Source organism: Bos taurus, chromosome 7, assembly GCF_002263795.3.
Source record: "Bos taurus isolate L1 Dominette 01449 registration number 42190680 breed Hereford chromosome 7, ARS-UCD2.0, whole genome shotgun sequence".
Taxonomy (NCBI): domain Eukaryota; kingdom Metazoa; phylum Chordata; class Mammalia; order Artiodactyla; family Bovidae; genus Bos; species Bos taurus.
In genome coordinates this window covers 11,456,701-11,477,459 of record NC_037334.1, presented here as the reverse complement: position 1 = coordinate 11,477,459, position 20,759 = coordinate 11,456,701, and the positions used below count along the sequence as shown (strand labels likewise).

The window sequence follows — 20,759 nt, the reverse complement described above, 5'->3', positions numbered from 1 at the left end:
ATCCTGCATGCCTCAACTAAAGATGCCATGTGCTGCAACTAAGACCCGGCACAACCAAATTGAAAAAAAAAAGACCCACTTTCATTCCCCTCCATCCAGCCTGGGATGCTGGAGTGGATTGGAGTCTCCCTGGTCCTCTGGCTTCCAGTGGATTCAGGAGGTACCCAGTAGGTGATGGTGGATGGGAGAGGCGGGGGGATAGCTCTAAGCCTGTCCTGCAAACTGGTCACTCCCCTGACCAGAAACCACTGCTCCCAGGGGTGGTAATGGTTCCCCAACCTCACCGGGCCCCAGGTTGCATGAAGGAACTTTTCCTACAGCTTCCTTAAACTTTTTTTTTTTTTTAGCTACACCATGAGGCCTACAGGATCTTAGTTTCCCAACCAGGAATTGAACCCGTGCCCCCTGCAGTGGAAGCTTGGAGCCCTAACCACTGGACATCCAGGAAGGGCCTTTCCTGAATCTTTATAACAGACCTTAAGTCTCATCCCTAAATTTCAGAGTCTGCTTTCCATGCGGTTGTTCAGCCGCTAAGTCATGTCCGACTCTTTTCGACCCCATGGACTGCAGGACGCCAGGCTTTCCTGTCCTTCCCGTGGGGACCCTAACCAAAAAGTCTTCTTCCTCTTGAACTTTCCTCTTACCTATATTTAGGGAGAATTTTTTTAATATTTGGCTTTTTTCTTATTACAGTCAGGAAACATACTCCGTGTATACCAGAAGACAATAAATTCTGCCCAAACTTCTGGCCTTGAGGAAATCACTGTTGATCTTCAGGTGTTTATCCTTTTAATCTTTCTCAGGGCAGGATTTGGGGTCAGACAGAGCTGGGACTTGTCCCAGCCTGACCACTGTATGCTGGGCGACTTTGGGGAAGTTTTTCCCTTTTCTGAGCTTCCATTTCCTTCTCTATAAATGGCATTATTACAGTACCCATTTCATTCAATTGCAGGGAGGTACAAATGCCCTGGAGCTGATAGATGTCAGCTCTTGTTACTTATATCAATGTTATAGGTAGTTTTTCAAATCCCCATTAGGCTTTCTGTAAATAACAGGATCTTAGTCCTGCTTTTTGTGGCGGAAACAAGTTCTGTTCTTGTTCAATAGCTCTCCTCAAACCTCATAAGGTTGTTCCTAGGCTGCCATGCTTTTTGAGATTTTGTGTCTGTTTTCGTAGTTTTCACACTGGCCTCCTCAAAAATTCAAGTTAATATTTAAGTGACAAGCACCATGCTAGACACTTGAAAGATACACCTTTCAGTAACCCTTATGATAACCCATTTTACAAAAGAAGGAATCCAGACTCAGGCAAGATTTCCTCCCATCTCTTGCCTTCATCACTGTTGGTTTGTCCACCTTGATTAGTTCCCTTCGCTCATTTAACATAACCAACTATTATGGTAGTTATTATTATGTCTAAACTATGAGTAAATGTGACTTCCCTGGTAGCTCAGATGGTAAAGCGTCTGCCTACAACGCAGGAGACCCGGGTTCGATCCCTGGGCTGGGAAGATCCCCTGGAGAAGCAAATGGCAACCCACTCCAGTACTCTTGCCTGGAAAATCCCATGGACGGAGGAGCCTGGTTGGCTACTGTCCATGGGGTCGCAAAGAGTCGGACACGACTGAGTGACTTCACTATCACTGCTGCTGCTGCTGCTAAGTCGCTTCAGTCGTGTCCGACTCTGTGTGACCCCAGAGACAGCAGCCCACCAGGCTCTGCCGTCCCTGGGATTCTCCAGGCAAGAACACTGGAGTGGGTTGCCATTCTATGAGTACATAGGCTATATGTCAGGGCCACAACCATGAGTCCGATTCATCTCCACTAAAAGATACTGACCACTCACCCCATGCTGGTCTTTATGCTTCTCAAGGTAAGATTAATGGGATCCCCATCTTCCTGGAGCTTATAGACCTTCTGGGCTATGTGCTTTGGCTGGTAGTACGTGCTTCATTGCCTAGCTACTTTTTCCTTTCATCTGGATGCTCAGTTGACTTCTAAGTGGTTAAAGGTGCCATAAAAATGACTGGGGACGATATGGTGGTGTTATTGGTGTTACCTTGTCTAGCAGTCTGAGCAGGTCAGGGGATGCAGAGAAAGTAAAAGAAACTGTAGTTCACAAGGGTGGGGGCCCAAGCTTTGGTTCCCAAGGGCCTGGATTTGAATCCCAGATTCATCACTTTTTTTTTAAATTAATTATTTTTATTTTTGGTTGCACAGGTGTTTGTTGCTTTGTGGGCTTTCTCTAGTTGCCTCGAGTGGGGGCCGCTCTCTGTTGTGGTGCCCTGGCTTCTCGTTGCGGCAGTTTCCTTTGTTGTGGAGCACAGGCTCTAGGCGCATGGACTTCAGTAGCTGCAGCGTTCAGGCGCAGTAGTTCCGGTTCAAGGGCTCTAGAGCGCAGGCTCAGAAGTTGTGGTGCGCCGGCTTAGTTGCCCTGCGGGGTATGGGGTCTTCCCGGGCCAAGGATAGAACCCGTGTCCCCTGCATTGACAGATGGATTCTTAATCACTGGACCACCAGGGAGTTCAGTTCAGTCGCTCAGCCCTGTCCAACTCTTTGCGACCCCACGGACTGCAGCACGCCAGGCTTCCCTGTCCATCACCAACTCCTGGAGCTTACTCAAACTCATGTCCACCGAGTCGGTGATGCCATCCAACCATCTCATCCTCTGACCACGGAAGTCTTCATCATTTACTGGTGATGTGACCTTGGACAAGCTCCTCCACTTTTCTGTGCCCCGTCTGAAAAGTAGATATTGTGTTAGTGACTGCTCCCAGATTGTGGTCAGAACTGTGTGACAGGTAGCGGCACACAGCAAGCACCCAATAAACGATAGTGACTATTCGCATGATTCCCTCCAGACTACCCCAGGAGCATACCTGGATGAGACCCAGATTCCGAACCGAGGGCTGGTGTGGAGGAGTAAGAAGGGAGCCGGGACTCCAGCCCTCGATTTGGGGGCTGCTTGAGTACTTGGGTGGGGGTGGGGTGGTACTCCCGCCCAACCCCTGCAAGCCTGTTAATTACCTCTCAGGGTCACGGGTCTTAACGAGCCCCTCCAGGGGATCTTGGCCCAGCTCTCTGTATATTGATCTCATCTAATCTCTCAGCAGGTGGGCGGGTCTCTAAATCCTCCTTAACTCTCCTTTCCTGCCCTTTCTGGGCAGGGAGGCCCCAGGCAGGGTTTAGCTTGCAGGAATCAAACCTGGGAAGCCTGGGAAGCTTTGAGGTAGGGGGAGCTTCTCGGCCCCCTGTAACAGAGGAGGGGCAGTGTGGTGTCTCTCTCTCTCTCTCTCACACACACACACACACACACGTGTGTGTGTGTGTGTGTGTGTGTATGTATGTGTGTATGTATGTGTGTATATATATATATATATATATATATATATATATATATATATGAATCCCCCTGGGAAGGGCAGGCAGGCACTTCTTTCCCTGTGCCTGCTAGCATGCCAGGACACTGCCTGTTCCTCTCCCCATCTGGGAATCCACCGATGTGGCTACAAAGCCCAGGTAAAGGGCCCCTCCTGGTCAGGCTGGCCGAGGCCTCCCACCGTTCCCACAGGGGCTGGATGAGGATTTCAGAACTGGCAAGCTGCACTTCTCTGGTGCCTCCTTGAAGCCGAAGCTGCTGGAGGAAGCCTCCTGGCCCAGGAGCTGCCTGGCTGGGCCCTGTTGGTGTAATTAGGCTGCATCTGTGGAGGGCGCCTGGACTTTCACCAGAGTTGCCAGTGCTTTTCGAGCCCTTGGGTGATGGTGACCTTTTGGGGGGGCTACCTGGATGCCTAGGAGGCCTCAGTTCCCACTTTGGAAGGGAGCTCTGGTTGGATGATGGTAAAACCAGTACCTCTGCATGATTGCTGCTCTCAGGGGCTGGGTTGAGGGGGAAGGTTGTGGAAAGCTGGTGGGACACTTTGGGGGCTAGTGGGGGACGCAGGGGCAGCCTCAGAGAGGCAGGCTGGTGACATTTTTAGAATATTAATTAATTAATTTTATTTTCTGGCTGCGCTGAGTCTTCGTTACACAGACTTTCTCTAGTTATGGTGAGTGGGGCTGCTCTCTAGCTGTAGCTCTCGGCTTTCTCATGGCTGTGGCTTCTCGTTACAGAGCTTGGGCTCTAGGGCACCTGGGCTCCAGTAATTGGAGCTCGAGGGCTTACTTGCTCCTCGGCACATGGGATTTTCCCGGAGCAGGGATCATATTCGTGTCCCCTACATTGGCAGGTGGATTCTTAACCACTGGACCACTAGGGAAGTCCCTGGAGACATTTTTTTTTTTTTTCCTGGAGACATTTTTTCAAGCTCCGTAGACAGAGCAGCCTGGATTTGAATTCTGCCTCCATCCCTTTCTGCTGGCAGACACTGAGTGGGTGACTTTGCCTCTGACAGCCTGTTTCCTTACCTGTGATCTGTCACTTCCTCTATTTGGGTTGAGAACTGAGTGAGTGAAAGGACTCGGTTCCAAGTGAATCAAGAGAAAAGGATGTCAGTCGGCAGATACATGAAGGACAATGCGGGGTATGGCAGACTCCTAACTCTCCCAAAGGTTCAGGGCTGCCGACAGGAGCACTTGCCCTTGCCCAGGGAGCATGGATGGTGTGGGGTGGGGTGCGTCTCTGTAGGGTTGGGGGGTGCCTGTTGGCCCAGGGCAGGCTCCAGCTCACCTTTCCCAGCCCAGAATACATGATGGAACTCTATGGTCTTGTCCAGGTTCAGGATCAGGCACAAGTATGCCCTGGCCTGGACCTCAGTGATTGGACATCCCTGGGATACACCTGGTGCATACCTGGAGCGTACCTTCCAGGCTTCCGGCCACTAGTCCATCTTGATCCTGCTCAACCAGTGTCAGAAGGACAACAGGCATCTGAATGGAATCACTTTTCCTGCTGAAACACAAAATTGGGAACACGCACGGGGTGCTCACTACAGGCCAGGCCTGATCCTCAGCACTTCACACTCATTATGGACTCACAACCGCCAGTGCTGCTGGCCAAGAATGGTGCTTCCTGCCCATCCTGTGGGTGAGGTCATGTGACTAGTTCTAACCAAAGAGCTGTGAGTGAAACTGACACATATTATTCCCATGCTAGAGCTTAGGGACCCCATGGACTGCAGCCTACCAGGCTCCTCCATCCATGGGATTTTCCAGGCAAGAGTACTGGAGTGGGGTGCCATTGCCTTCTCCAAATTGCCTGTGCAGGAACTTCCAAAGCTCTTATTTCCTTCTGGTGTGACAGCCAGAAATGTTCCAGAATGTGAATGCTCCACTAATGACTATGATGTGCAAAGCCTCCCCTCAATGACCCAAAATAGACATAAAACATGAGTGAGAAATAAACTTTGTGATTTTCAGCCACTGAGACATTGGGTTTTTTTGTTTCTGCAGCTGGGCCTAGTCTTGCCTAATGGTTTGAAATTATACCCCCATTTTACAGGTAAGAAAACTGAGGCAAAGTTTAAGTCACTTGCCCTCAGTCACACAGCTGGTAAGAGACACTGTCAGAGACAGTGTCTTGGCAACCTGACTCCAGGGACTCTGCTCTGATTTCTAAACTGTCTCTCTGGGTGAGATGCAGTCATCCTGGGGACCAGGAATGTATGGAAAGTTCATAAACCACAGTGGATTCTGGGTGGGGTTGTTTCCTCCTATCCTGTTTCCTCTGATTGTTTGGGGATTTTCATTTCTTTCTCTCATGAGCACTAGCTCTCCTGGAAGGTTTGGCTCTATCACATCCTCTGGGGGAGACACAGGAAGCTGGGTAAAAGGACAGGGAGCTTTCTCCTCCCCAGTCCTCACTCAGAAAGTTTAATTCATTTGGCATAAACTTGACCATCTGGGGGCCCAATCCTTCCAGTCCTAGCAGACCTCCACTGCCTTCCCCACCTCCTACACCTTCATGTGGGATCCCCAACCCTTCCTCTATTGCTGCCTGTACGAGCTGGTGATCAAGTATTACAGGGGAGAAAATTCCCAAGGCCAGAGAGCAGAGCTCTGAGCTGAGGTTTTAGAAATGTCCTTTCACCTCTTCACCCAGCCTGCTTCCCTTCCTCTTCCAGGGCCTGCGAGGTCCTCCTGAAGCCCCCAGAGAACCAGAACCATGCCCCCACCTGCCCTCAGAGATTCCCAGGGATACCTAGCCGGGCAGGGCTCAGGACACCTCCATGCAAACCTCAGTAACTCCTGCCCTGACCAGTTAACTCAGTACTTACTCTACATTAAATACCAATTGGGCCAATTTACTGCTGTAATTAAAACCTCAGCAGATGTGTTCCCTGCTCATCAGTGATGAGTTTATTAACGTCCAGCTCTGAAGGAATGTGGGGCAGGGAGAAAAACAGAATGGGGCTTGCTCTGGGACTGGGAGAGTGGATGCTGGGAGAGGTTGAGTTTGAAACTGTTCAGTCTCCTTGTTTGGCTCCAGGCAGGGGGCAGGCAGCCACGTTTATGAAAGTGTCTGCATCTCTGGGTTTTCTGTTTCTACCGTGGAAACTCGGAAATATCTGCCCTGCCCCTCTTATCTGCTGCAAACCTGGGCCTGCTGTATATAACGGATCCTTTTTTGAAAATCACATTTTCTTGACTACTGACAAACAGTGTGTCTGGAACCTATAAACACAGCCCCTTATAGCTCAGCAATCTGGGCTTGTTTGTTATGTAGCATAACCTAGGCTGTCCTGACTACTACATATTATAGCTCCACTTACAGACAGTGAAACTAAGGTCCAGTTTGCTTACTAATATAGGAGAGACCAAGATAGTTCTTGCCAAGGGAGCCTGGAGACAGACCTCTGAGTTGGATAAGAGAAGCAGGCCAGGCTAGTCCTCAGCTCTGCTCAAGGTGAGTAGTTCATGACTGCTGGTGGGTTGGAAGCTCACTGCTTAGTACACTCATGGCAGCTCAAGCAATCGGCTCCTTCTGATCATCAGAGAACACCTGCACAGTGGAGCATGATTCAGCCCCAAGAAGTCACTCTACTTTTTTTTTTTGTAATTAGGAGATTTTATTTTTTAGAGCAGTTTTACATTTATAGGACAACTGGATGAATAGTGCAGACAGTTTGCATATCTCTCCTGCCAATTTCTCCTATTATTAACATCTTGCATTGCTGTGGTACATTTGTTGCAATTGATGAACCAATATTGATTACTAACTAAAGTCCACAGTTCACATTAGGCTTCACTCTTGCAAGATGTCACAGATCCACCATGAAAGTTTCATACAGAATAGTTTCACTGCCCTGAAAACCCTCCTGTGCTCCACCTATTCATTCCTCCCAGCTCCACCAGAACTCCCAGCAACAAGTTTCTCTGGACTGCCTCTATAGTTTTGCTTTTTCCAGAATATCATATAGTTGGAATCAGAGTCTGCAGCCTCTTTAGACTGGCTCCTTTCACTCAGTAATACGTTTAAGTTTCCTCCATGTCCTCTAGTAGGTCATTTCTTTTGACCAATGAATATGGCTCCATTCTTTACTTTTAAACATCTCCTTCATCACCAGGGCTCTACTTTGTTGCCCAATGTTTGTTGCTTTTGTAGGGAAGACCCCAATGTAAGAGACACCTGGGGAGGAAAAACCTCACGGAATAAGGAGGCTGTCTTGGACATTTGGAGTGGGGTCCGATCCCCACCATGGCTCAGGATCACTTCCAACTTCTTGCTCTGAATCCTCATCACCATCTCCATGTTTCACCTTTTTAGGGTATGCTGGGGTGTCTGCTAGCAACTCTGCACCTCTGGGAACTACACATCTAAAACTCCACTGTCAGCAGGGTTAGAGAATGCAGTCTACAATTAAGAGGCATTCACGAAAGATTGGTGAGACAGGAGAGAAACAGGAGCCATCCCTGCTCTGGTTGGAGATGCTCTGAGCAGTAACTCAGGGCTTGCAAATGACAGTTGTGAGGTTTCTTCTGGGCATCATCCTGCAAACACCCGCTTTGATGTTGAGGCTGGGAGTTGAAAAAGCTGGCTTGAAACTCGACATTCAAAAAACTAAGATCATGGCAGCCGGTCCCATCACTTCATGGCAAATAGAAGGGGAAAAAGTGGAAACAGTGACAGAATTTATTTTCTTGGGCTCCAAAAACACTGCAGACAGTGGCTGCAGCCATGAAATTAAAAGACGCTTGCTCTTTGGAAGAAAAGCTATGACAAACCTAGACAGCATATGAAAAAGCAGAGAGATCACTTTGTCGACAAAGATTTGTATAGTCAAAACTATGGTTTTTCCAGAAGTCATGCACAGATGTGAGAGTTGGACCATAAAGAAGGCTGAGTGCTGAAGAATGGACGCTTTTGAATTGTGGTGCTGGAGAAGACTCTTGAGAGTCGCTTGGACTGCTAGATCAAACCTGTCAACCCTCAAGGAAACCAACCCTGAATATTCATTGGAATGGCTGTCACTGAGGCTGAAGTTCCAATATTTTGGCCACCTGATGTGAAGAGACAAATCATTGGAAAAGACCCTGACGCTGGGAAAGATTGAAGACAGGAGGAGAAGGGGGCAACAGAGGATGAGATGTTTAGAGATGAGATGTTTAGCATCACCAACTCAATGGACATGAATTTGAGCAAACTCTGGGAGATAGCGGAGGACAGAGGAGCCTGGCGTGCTGCGGTCCATGTAGTTGCAAAGAGTCGGACATGGCTTAGCAACTGAACAACAACGATTCTCCCTGGTTCCTATAGGCTCTGCCTTCTTGGATGCTGGCAGGTCTTCTTCTAACCCTTCTAGTTGTTTTGCAGGCTGATTTCCAGCATTAAATCCCTTCCTGTTGTAATACCTAGAGGGGATTCTGTCTTCCTAGCCTGAGCCTATCCAATGCAGTGGGATCCTGGGGAGGATGGACTATTGGGCCACTGTAGGGAAGATCTCCAGCCTGGCCATTCACGTGCTCTCATCACTCAGTTCCTGGCCCTTTTTTGGGTCACCTTTCCTCTGCCTGTAGCAGCCATCAGAACAACGCACAGAAAAGTCTCAGAGCCCACCTCATCCCTACCTTTATAACCTCCTTTACAGGGTCCTTATCCACCCAGTCACTAAATGTTGGGTTTGGGGTTCTCCCTGTCTCTACAGACCACCCTTCCATGCTGTGTGTTTAAGTCATGACTGCTGTTCTCCAAATATTTCCAGTTCTCCCCATTACAGGCAGAATCACATTTCCTGGCCCCCTTGTAATTAACTGGGTCCACATGATGAGTTCTGGCCAATAAATTTTGAGCAGAACCAACGTGTGTCACTTCTGGGTTGGATCATGTCCTTACCTGCCTCCCTTTCTCTTCTTTTATAAGAATATTTGTCATTGGATTCAGAGACTGCCTAGATAATCCAAGATAATGACCTCATCTCGAATCCTTAACTTAATACATCTGCAGAGTTCCCTTTTCTTTTCTTATTTTTGGCTGTGCCATGAGGCATGTTGGATCTTAGTTCCTCGCAGGGATAGATCCCATGCCCACTGCAGTGGAAGCACCGAGTCCTAACTACAGGACCACCAGGGAATTCTCTGCAAAGATCCTTTTTCAAAATATGATCACTTCATAGAGTCCAGGCATTAGCATATGGGTGTGTCTTTTGGGGGTCACCATTCAACATACTATTATTATCTCCATTTTATAGGTGAGGAAACGGAGATGGACAGAGCCCAGGCATCTGGCTGAACATCATACAGCCTGCAAGAAGGGAGGGAAGTACGCAAACTCAGGCAGTCAGTTCCAAAACCTGGGCTCACAGCCACCATTCTTGTCAAAGAGAAAGCAGAACTAAACTCCTGCTTTAACGGATTTTCAGTTCTGGTGGAGAAGGTGAAAACAAATAAGCAGATAAGTGGATATATAACACAGCTTCAGGGAGAGCTGTGAAGAGAAATCAAGCAGAGTAAAGAGCATGAGAAAGAGGCTCTCTTTTGAGCTTCTGTGGTCAGGAAAGCCTTCCTGGAGGAGGTGGCAAGAGAGAAAACCTGAATGAAGCATCAGAGGATGCCACACAGATATGTGGGTGGAAGGTGATCCAGAGAGACAAAAAAGCAATGAATGAATCCAGAATGGGCCTGTCTCCATCTTCTCTGTGCCCTCAGCACCAACAGCAGGGTCTGGCACTCAGAGAGCAGTGGGCAAAATGTTTGTTGTTTGAATAAATCAAAGTATAAAGGCCTTTCCACAGACCCAAATATCATTTCTTCAACTACTATTAATAGAAAACACATGCATGCATGCTCAGTCATGTCTATTTTATAGAATAGAGATGTGTGGGGAGGTGAGGAAGCAAAGTAAAAAGCCCATTGTGTGTGTGCTCAGTCATCTCTGACTCTTCTGTGACCCCCTGGACTGTAGCCCGCCAGTCTCCTCTGTCCACGGGATTTCCCGGGCAGGCATACTGGAGTGGGTTGCCATTGCCTCCTCTAGGGGATCTTCCTGACCCAGGGATTGAAGCCCCACCTCCTGCATCTCCTGCATTGGCAGGCAGATTCTTTACCACTGAGCTACCAGAGAAGCCCCTGATCTAGAGACAGAAACTCTGGAGCAGCACTGTGCAATAGAACTTTCTGTGATGATAGAAATGGTCCCTTTTGGGCTATCTAAGAGTACCCCCCATGCATGGCCACACGCAGCCTTTGAGTTCCGTTCTTACCAAGTTTATTTATTTCTTTGACCACGCTGGGTCTTCATTGCTACATGAGACTTTCTGCAGTTGCAGCGAGTGGAGGCTTCTCTTGTTGCACAGGCTCTAGAGCGCCGGCTCAGTAATTGTGCCGCACTGGCTTGTTTGCCCTGAGGCATGCGGAATCTTCCCAGACTAGGGATTGAATCTGTGTCCCCTGACTTGGCAGGCAGATTCTTTACCACTGAGCCACGAGGGAAGTCCAGCCATTGGGCACTTGAATCATGGTTAGCATGATTGAGGGATTGAATGTTTAATTTTGTTTACTTCAGATGAATTTAAGTATAAGTAGCCACAGGTGGCTAGTGGCTACCATCTTGGACAGTACAGCACTTGACCAGAGGTTTGCAAGTTAAGGCCCCAGGCCAAATCCAGTGGGCCACTTGGTTTTGTTTTATTTATTTTTTTGGCCACGTCCAGTGGCACGTAGGATTTTAGCTCCCTGACAAGGGATTGAACCTGTGTTCCTCACAGTGGAAGCATGGTGCCCTAACCACTGGACTGCCAGGGAAGCTCCCCACTTGACTTTGTAAATAAAGCTTTATTGATACACAGAGATGCCCATTCCTTTACTTGTTGTCTATGGCACCATAAAAGGGCAGAGTTGAGTCTTTGCTATAGAGATTATGTAGCCTCCAAAGCTGAAAATGTTTACTCTGATCCTTTACAGAAAAAACTTCCCCACCCCTGTTCTAGATTCTCATTTAGTCATTGAGTGAGTCAGCTCTATGATTGAGCAAAGGCTTCCTTCTCTGAGCCTCAGTATTCTCATCAGTAAAGTGGGTGAGTGGTTCCTCCCTATTACACCAACTTGAGCAGTTAAAACTGGATGCTGGACTTCCCTGGTGGTCCAGTGCTTAATACTTTGTACTTCCAATGCAGGGGGACAGGTTTGATCCCTGGTCGAGGAACTAAGACCCCACATGCCAGGCAGCCAAAATAATAATAATACTAATAAAGTTTTAAAAAAATTGGATGCTGTGACCAAAGGGGCTTTGAGAGAGATCTGTGTGTGTGCCCACTTGTGTCTGACTCCTGTGACCCCACAGACTGTAGCCCGCCAGGCTCCTCTATCCATGGAATTTTCCAGGCAAGAATACTGAATCTTTTTACTGAAAAAAAATACTGACTTTTTTTTTTTACTGAAAATACTTAAGAATTTTCCGGGTAAGGCCATTTCCTTCTCCAGGGGATCTTCCTGACCCAGGGATTCAACCTCCTGTGTCTCCTGCATTGCAGGCGGATTCTCTACCTGCTGAGCCATTGAGAGAGATGCAGCCCGATTAGGTGCCCCAGGCTGGGGTTGCGGCATCCAGACCTTCTCGCTCTCTCTCTCTAGCCTCTAATTTTTTTTTTTCTCCTCCACTGCTCCACACGACATGTGGGATCTTAGTTCTCTGACTAGGGATCAAGCCCACACCCCCTACAGTGGGAGTGTGGAACATTAACCACTGGGCTGCCAGGGAAATCCCTAGCCTCTCTCTCTCCTTCTGTTCTTTCTTCTCTCACTCGCCTCTCCCCTCCTCTCTGCCACTTTCTCGCCTCAGACACGGGGATGTGAGAAAGTTCCGGCAGAAATTGCAATCTCCTCTCCTCTCATGTGGCTCCTAGATAAGACAGTAAAAATCCGATTTTCAGCAATTTGCTTCATTTGTGAGCTCTCCCGCGTCTCCCTTTCTCCCCCTGACACCAGCTTAGCAAAATTGCCTGGGCGGAGTGGATATTTTTAACCACTTAGTAGTCAAGGGAGGTTCATAAAAAGTTTTGTGAGAAACTGGCCCTCATCTGTGCAGCTGGCTGCTGGCCGTGAGCTTACAGCTTTGGTGGAGGGGAATTCAAGGAAGGAATAAGGGCAGGATGAAAGGAAATAATCAGGCAAGAAGGAGTACCGGGAGGGAACAGCATTATTAGAAGAAGAGAGAGGAGAGTGAATGAGCTGTGGGGAGGGGGCCTGCCAGAGGGGAGCTGTGGCTGGAGAGGAAGCCAGTCTGGGGACCAGTCTTTTTGTCTCAAAACAAGAGATACCAAAGCATCTTCCCCAGAAGTTTGAGAAGGAACATCTCTTTCCCTAAACCAGAGGTGATGATGGTGGGGGAAAACCAATGACCATTTACTGAGCACCTACTGTGTGCCTGGCACACAGTGCTGTGCGTGTATTCCCTCGTTGAATCCTTGTAATACTCAATAAAGGAAGCAGTCCATTTTGTGAGTGAGTGTTAGTTAAGGCAAATGTTAGGCTGCTATAACAACAAGGCCCCCAAACGCAGGTACCCTTCACTGCCCAGAAGTCTGCTATTTGGAAAATGCAATCTCCATCACTGTCTGACCTGGCCATCCAGACTCTTGCCATCTGAACTCAGAAGCTGAATGGACATGGAGAGCAAGGGCAATGTTGTTGTTCTTTAGTCAATAAGTCCTATCTGACTCTTTGCAACCCCATGGACTGTAAAGTCTGGCAGTCTCCTCTGTCCATGGGATTTCCCAGGCAAGAATGCTAGAGTGGGTTGTCATTTCCTTCTCCAGGGGATCTTCTCAATCCAGAGATCAAACCAATGTCTCCTGCATTGGCAGGTGAATTCTTTACTGCTGAGCAGCCAGGGAAGCCTGAGGACAACATTATCATGGCTTCAAGGACATACAAGTTTATTTCTGACTCACATAATAGTCATAACTGGTGCATGGTTTGTGTTGGAAAGACAACCACTCTCCCTAGAGCTACAGGCTGTCTTCAAGGATAGGACAGATGGAAGGTGTCTTAGTCTGTTTGGGCAGCTATAACAGAATCCTACAGACCAGGTGGCTTATAAACAACAGACATTTATTTATCCCAGTTGAAAGTCCAAGATCAAGGTCCCGGCAGATTTGGTGTCTGGTGAGGGCCTGCTTCATAGATGGCTGTTTTCTTCCCATGTCCTCACTTGGTGGAAGAGGCCAGGAGCTCTCCAGGGTTTTCTTCATAAGGGCACTAATCCCATTCACAAGGGCTCCACCCTCATGAGTTAATCACCTCCCAAAAGCCCCCACCTCCTAATACCATCACATTGGTGATTTGGTTTCAATCTCTCAATTGGAGGGGCTCATACATTCTGTCTATAGCAGTAGGCTTCCTAAATGTTTTGTCCCTGCATAACAGAGGCCATGCATTTCCTCGCCTGTCATATCTCAGTCATCACCAGTTGCCCACTTGCCAAGGAAATTCCACATAGTTTAGATTCTACTACCAAATTCTGTATTAGTTACAATATCATTTTGGGTACTTCCTTGATGGCCCAGTGGCTAAGACCATCCCCTACTCCCAATGCAGTGGGCCTGGGTTTGACCCCTGGTCAGGAAACTAGATTCCACATGCCACAGTTAAGAGATCCCGCATGCTGCAACAAAGACTGATGATTCCACGTGCCAAAGCTAAGACTGAGTGCAGTCAAATAAATATATTTTTAAAAACAAACAAAAACATATCTTGGCTACTAGAACAGAAACCCAAGGTTACAGTGGCTTAAATAAGAAATAGGTCTGTTAAGCATTCACTTATTAAGCTAGGTATAAATGGTCCAGGGCTGGAATAGTTGGTAACATTGTGGTAGCCACACAGGCTCTTTCTGCTTTCTGTTCTACTACCTCTAAAGTGGGACAAGATGATCCCTCATCACATCCAGCCAACGGGACAGGGAAAGGTCAGGAGGAGGCTCCACGCCTCCCCTTCAAGGGCATTGCCCAGAGGCTGCACTCATTGCCAGTTGCTCACGTGCTATTGGTCAGAATGAAGTCACATTGCTGTAGCTTCAAGGAGGCTGGGAAATGTAGTCTTTTTCTTGGATGGCTGTGCAGCTAGCTTAAAAAATGGGATTGTTCTATTAATGCAAAGACAGGGTCTTCCCTGATGGTCCAGTAGCTAAGAACCCACCTGCCAATGCAGAGGACACAGGCTCACTCCCCGGCCTGGGAATATTCCACACGCCCGAGCACCACAACTACTGAAGCCCAAGTGCCTAGAGCCCATGCTCTGCAACAAGAGAAGCCAGCTCAGAGAGGCATCCGTGCACTGCAACGCAGAGTAGTCCCCGCTCAGGGCAACCAGAGAAAGCCTGAGTGCAGCAACAAAGACCCAGCACAGGGACTTCCCTGGTGGTCCAGTGGCTAAGAAACCATGCTTCCAGTGCTGGGGGGGTTGGGTTTGATTCCTGGTCAGGGAACTAGATCCCACATGCTGCAACTAAAGATCTCACAATCAAGATGTAGTGCAGCCAAATAAAAAACAAAACACAAAAAAAGGAAAAAATAAAAAACAAAACACAAAAAAAGGAAAATGGAGGGGGGATGGGGAGTGACTGAATAATGAGCATGGATGGAGTTTCCACTGAGAGTGATGACAAAGTTCTGGAACTAGACAATAGTGATGGTTGTATACACCATTGCGAATATACTTCATGTACTAAACTTTTTCTATGGGTATTTTATCACAATGAAAAATAATTGCTTACCAAAAAAAATAAGGAAAAAGGAATTTTAGGAAACAGTCTATGCCTGAAGCTGAAACCTGAATGAAGAGAGAGCAAGCCCTGCAAATGCCAGCAAAAGCATGTGCAAAGGCCCTGAGGCTCGCACTCACTGGATGTGTTTGAGAAACATCAAGGGGGCTGGAGTGAAGTCAGGGAGGATAGTGGCAAGAGATGAGAGCAGGGAGGGGACAGGGGCTTATTGGTCATGGGGAGGAGCCCATAACTTTTTCTAAGAGTGATGAGAAGCCAATGGAGGGTTTTGCACAAAAGAATGACCAGGTCCAATTTAGGGTTTAAAGCAACAACGCACACTGCAAAACCTTAGGGTGGTCTTGGCCCCAAGTGGGCTCAGGTTTCCCCAACTCCTGGCTCCTTGGGCAGAGATCAGGGCATTCTCTTGGCTCTCTGATCTGTTCTGTCTTCCCTCTGCAAGCTTTCTGCTTCTCCATCCTCTATAAGAATCAGTGGGTAGGAGCTTGGGCTTGAATCTCAGCTCCAGCACTCAGTAGATCTGTAATCCTGTGTTATGGACTGAATGTGCTTTCTCCACCATTCATATGTTAAAGCAGTGTTCCCCAACCCCTGGCCATGGATCAGTACTTCCCCTGGTGAGCTGATATCCTCTGATAGGTGGGAGAGACAGACAAGAGACAAGGCAAACAACAAGTAAACATCTTTGGCTGTATCTCAAGGTGGTGAGTGTGATACAGAAAAAACAAAGCTGTGATAGGGGTTGGTAATGGTTGCAAATCAGTGGAAGGGGAGTTGTGTGTAACAGGGAAGACTGCCCTGGGGAGGGGACAGGTGAGGGGACACTTGGAGGAGGTGAGGGAGAAGGCAGGCAGATATCTGTGAGAGGCTGATCCGGGCAGAGGGAACAGCCTGTGCAGAGGCCCTGAGGCAGGAATGTGCCTGATGAGTTGGAGAACAGTGGAGTGGGCCCCTGTGACGGGAGGGAGGGAGAGAGGGGAGGAGGTGAAGGGAAATGAGGGCAGGGAGGCAATGGGGGCAGAGTGTGCAGGATCTCATGGCCTTGGTGAGGATCTGGAGTTTCACTCTGAGAGAGGAGCTTGGTAGACAAAATAATGGCCCTCAAAAGATGTCCTAATCACTGGGCCCTGTGAATGTGTTACTTTGTCTGGTAAAAGGAACTTTGTAATTAAGGATCTTCAGACAAAGTTATCCTCACTATAGGGCAGGCCCAATCTAACCACACAAGTCCTTAAGTATGGCAGAAGGAAGCAGACAGATGGCCAAGAAACACATGAAAAGATGCACAGCATCACTAATTATTAGATAAATACACATCAAAACTACAATGAGGTATCACCTCAAGCTGGTCAGATGGCCACCATCAAAAATTCTACAAACAGGAAATGCCAGAGAGGGTGTGGAGAAAAGAGAACCCTCTCCCATTGTTGGTGGGGATGTAAATTGGTAAAACTCCTCTTAGTATTATGCTAAGTCGCTTCAGCTGTGTCTGACTCTTTGCGACCCCATGAACTGTAGCCCACCAGGCTCCTCTGTCCATGGGGATTCTCCAAGCAAGAATACTGGAGTGGGTTGCCATGCCCTCCTCCAGAGGATCTTTCTGACCCAGGGATCAAACTCGCATCTCATGTCTCTTGCAGTGGCAAGCATGTTCTTTACCACTAGTACCACCTGGGAAGCCTGGAGAGCAGTATGGAGCTTCCTTGAAAAACTAAAATAGGGCTCCCATACAACCCAGAAATAACACTTCTAGGCATATATCCAGAGAAACCATAATTCACAAGGCAGCATGCACCCTGATGTTCATTGCAGCACTATTTACAATAGCCGGGACATGGAAGCAACCTAGATGTCCATCAACAGAGGAATGGATAAAGAAGATGAGGTACGTATATACAATGGAATATTACTCAGCCATACAAAGGAATGAAATAGTGCCATTTGCAGAGACACAACAGACCTAGAGATTGTTGTCATTACAATCACATTGTAATGTGATTTGTGATTGTAATGTATGTTGTTAAACAATCACACTGACTTACAGCGTGAAGTAAGTCAGAAAAAGAAAAACAAATATCGAATAATATCGCTTGTATGTGGGGTCTAGAAAAATGGTAGAGATGAACTTACTTGCATGGCAGAAACAGAGACACAGATGTAGAGAACAAACTTATGGTTACCAAGGGGGTGGGGAAGGGGAGAGTGGGTCAACTGGGAGACTGGGACTTATATACATATACTGCTGCTGCTGCTGCTAAGTCGCTTCAGTCGTGTCCAACTCTGTGCAACCCCAGAGATGGCAGCCCACCAGGCTTCCCCCGTCCCAGGGGTTCTCCAGGCAAGAACACTGGAGTGGATTGGCATTTCCTTCTCCAATGCATGAAAGTGAAAAGTGAAAGTGAAGTCGCTCAGTTGTGTCCGACTCCTAGCGGCCCCATGGACTGCAGCCTACCAGGCTCCTCCGTCCATGGGATTTGCCAGGCAAGAGTACTGGATGGGTTGCCATTGCCTTCTCTGACATACATATACTACTATGTATGAAATAGATGACTAACGAGTACCTACATATAGCACAGGGAACTCAGTGCTGTGTGGTGACCTCAGTGGGAAGGCAATACAAACAGGGGGGATGTATGTATACACATAGCCGATACCCTTTGCTGTACAGCAGAAACTAACACAACATTGTAAAGCAACTGCTGCTGCTGCTGCTAAATCGCTTCAGTCGTGTCCGACTCTGTGTGACCCCATAGACGGCAGCCCACCAGGCTCCCCCACCCCTGGGATTCTCCAGGCAAGAACACTGGAGTGGGTTGCCATTTCCTTCTGCAATGCATGAAAGTGAAAAGTGAAAGTGAAGTCGCTCAGTCGTGTCCGACTCTTCGAGACCCCATGGACTGCAGCCTACCAGGCTCCTCCGTCCATAGGATTTTCCAGGCAAGACTACTGAAGTGGGGTGCCATTGCCTTCTCTGTGTAAAGCAACTACACTCCAGTAAAAATTAATTTTTAAGAAAAATGAGGCAGAAGGGGGGATCAGAGAGATGCCGTATGAAAAAGACTCCCCTTTGCTGTTTTTGAAGATGGATGGAAGGGCCGTCAGCCAGTGAGTAACAGGCTACCACTTCAGCTGACAACCAGCAAGCAAGCAGAGACCTCTGTCCTACAACCCTGAGGAACTGAATTCTGCCAATACCTGAAAGGGCAGTTAACAGGATCCTTCCCTAGATCACCCACAGTCACCCACACCTGGATCTTAACCCACTGAGACCTGAACCAAACTTCTAACCTCCAGAGCGTGAGATGATACATGTGTGTGTTGTTTAAGCTGCTACATTTATGGGGATTAGAATGGCTGCAACAGGAAACTCAAACCAGGTGGGAACCAGATAGGTTCCAAGCAGGAGATGGATGCGACCCGGCTCAGGTGTTCACTGGCGCCCCCTGGGGGCTGCGGGAGAAGTAGACGTCAGAGCGAGGGCAGGAGCCTGGGACCAGGGCAGAGAGGCTGCGCTGTCAAGGTTAGGGAAGCTGGGCTGGACCAGGTCGCGGCCATGGAGGTGGGGAGACGTGAAGTCCAAGATTTGGATGTGAGTGGACAGAGAGAGAGGGGCTTTCCTGGTGGCTCAGATGGTAAAGAATCTGCCTGTAATACAGGAGACCTGGGTTCGATCCTGGGTCAGGAAGATCCCCTGCAGCAAGGAATCAAGTCAACGCTGACTGGAGGCTTCTGACCTGAGAGTCTGGAACCCCCAGCTCCCTCCTGTTCCCAGCTCCACCAGCACCCGACTCCCCTCCTTGTCCCCCCAGCCTTGATTTAGCCTTTTCAAGTGGAGGCCATATTCTGCCTTCTCCTCTGGGCCTTTGATCCTGTCTCAAGGCCTCTCACTCATCACATCCGCTCTCTTCAAGACCGGAAGTCAGATGAAGGTGGCAGAGGGACGGGGTTGGGGGAGGGCGCGTGGGGGGGGGGGCGGCCTGGGAGACTCCATCCCCCAAAAGGATCGGGGACCTGCCTCCTCCCTCTCTTGTGAGCCCAGCCAAACCAGTTCCCAGCTCGCTCCTGGTGTGCACGCTTCTCTCTCTCTCTGGAATTTTCGTTCTCTTTTCCGTAACTGAATTATCCCATCGCTGCCTCTCTGAGGGGCCCGGGTCGCAGCGTGAGATATTAAACCATCAATCACCCGCCCACGCTAACTCCCTCGCGCTGGGGACCCTCTGCCGAGCTTGGCCCATCTGTGAGCCCCAGGACCCAGAGGCAGCTCCAAAGCAAGACTGGAGGCCTGGGGACCCCATCAAGGTCCGGCCTTAGAAGAAACGCACAGACCTCACCCATCTGGATCTGCAGACAGGAGTCTTGGGTTCGAATCCAGAGCTCTTGTCAGCTTGGGTGAGACAATTCATCTCTCAGTTTCAAGTCCATTTCCGCACTTCAAAAACGGAGATAACATTTTTGACGTCACTGAAGTTCCCTGTGAAGGTTAAGTGAGTAAATACAGAGGCAGATAGGACAGTACGTCTTACCTATGATTTGCTGCTGTGACTTTTGTTCTGGTCCTGGCATAGACGTGGGTCATCCGCTGGGGGTAGAAATGCAAGGCTTTTGGCTTTCCAGGAGATTTGATGGCGGTCATGCCTGTGCCATCTCCCTGCTGGTGCCTCATCCAAGTCAGAATTGAACATTTTTTGAACTTCCCTGGTGGTCCCATGGTTGGGAATCTGCCTGCCAGTGCAGGAGGCATGGGTTCGACCCCTGGTCTGGGAAGATTCCACGTGCCTCGGGGCAACTAAGTCTGTGCACCGCAAGAACTGAAGTCCATGCACCTGGAGCCTGTGCTCCATAACAAGAGAAGCTACTGCAATGAGAAGCTGCGCACTGCAACTGGAGAGCATCCCCCTGCTCGCCGCGACTAGAGAAAGCGTGTGCACAGCAATGAAGACCCAGAGCAGCCAAAAATAAATAAATGACTTAATTAACTTTAAAAATTGGATAAAAAATTTTAAAGTCCTAATGGAACCTCAATTATGATTAAATAACCCACATTTGTTGTTTGTTGTTTAGTTGCTAAGTCGGGTCTGACTCTTTTGAGACCCCATGGATGGTAGCCTGCCAGGCTCTTCTGTCCATGGGATTTTCCAGGTAAGAATACTGGAGTGGGTTGCCATTTTCTTCTCCAGGGGATCTTCCTGACCCAGGGTCTCCTGCATTGGCAGATGGATTTCACTGAGCCACCAAGGAAGCCCAACTCACATTTCGAGGCGCTTATTTCAGGTAACAATGTTCAGTGCTTTGCACGGGCTGTTCCCTCTGCCTGGAATGCTCTTCCCTCACATAGTCATGTGACTGACTCTTTTTAGCCCACTTTGGGTGCTCAAATGCCACCTCCTCAGTGAGTTCAGCCAGTTAAAGCTGCAGGCAGTACCCCTGCCTGCTTATACCCCTGCAGCTTTTATTGGGTTGGCCTAAAAGGTCATTTGCATTTTTCCATGAGATGTTATGGAATATTTCTCTCTACAGCAATATTTTTCTTTATAGTACACACCACCACTACAGGTACTGTAGGCTGTGTTTGTTGGGTCTGTCTGTCTGCCCCACTGGAGGA

The 20,759-nt window shown here is 48.5% G+C and overlaps 1 long non-coding RNA gene and 1 other non-coding gene across 2 annotated transcripts; one reads left to right on the top strand and one right to left on the bottom strand.

Moving 5' to 3' along the window:
- The first annotated feature begins 1,439 nt into the window (after positions 1–1,439).
- On the top strand, positions 1,440–1,511 carry TRNAC-ACA (transfer RNA cysteine (anticodon ACA)). The gene has a single exon. It is a non-coding gene; the product is annotated as a tRNA-Cys (tRNA).
- Positions 1,512–1,951: 440 nt separating this feature from the next.
- Positions 1,952–19,672, bottom strand: LOC107132604 (uncharacterized). Its single transcript, XR_001500568.3, has 3 exons — positions 19,484–19,672; positions 4,792–4,891; positions 1,952–2,741 (listed from the first exon to the last, which is right to left on the bottom strand). It is a non-coding gene; the product is annotated as an uncharacterized lncRNA (long non-coding RNA).
- Between the last annotated feature and the right edge of the window lie 1,087 nt (positions 19,673–20,759).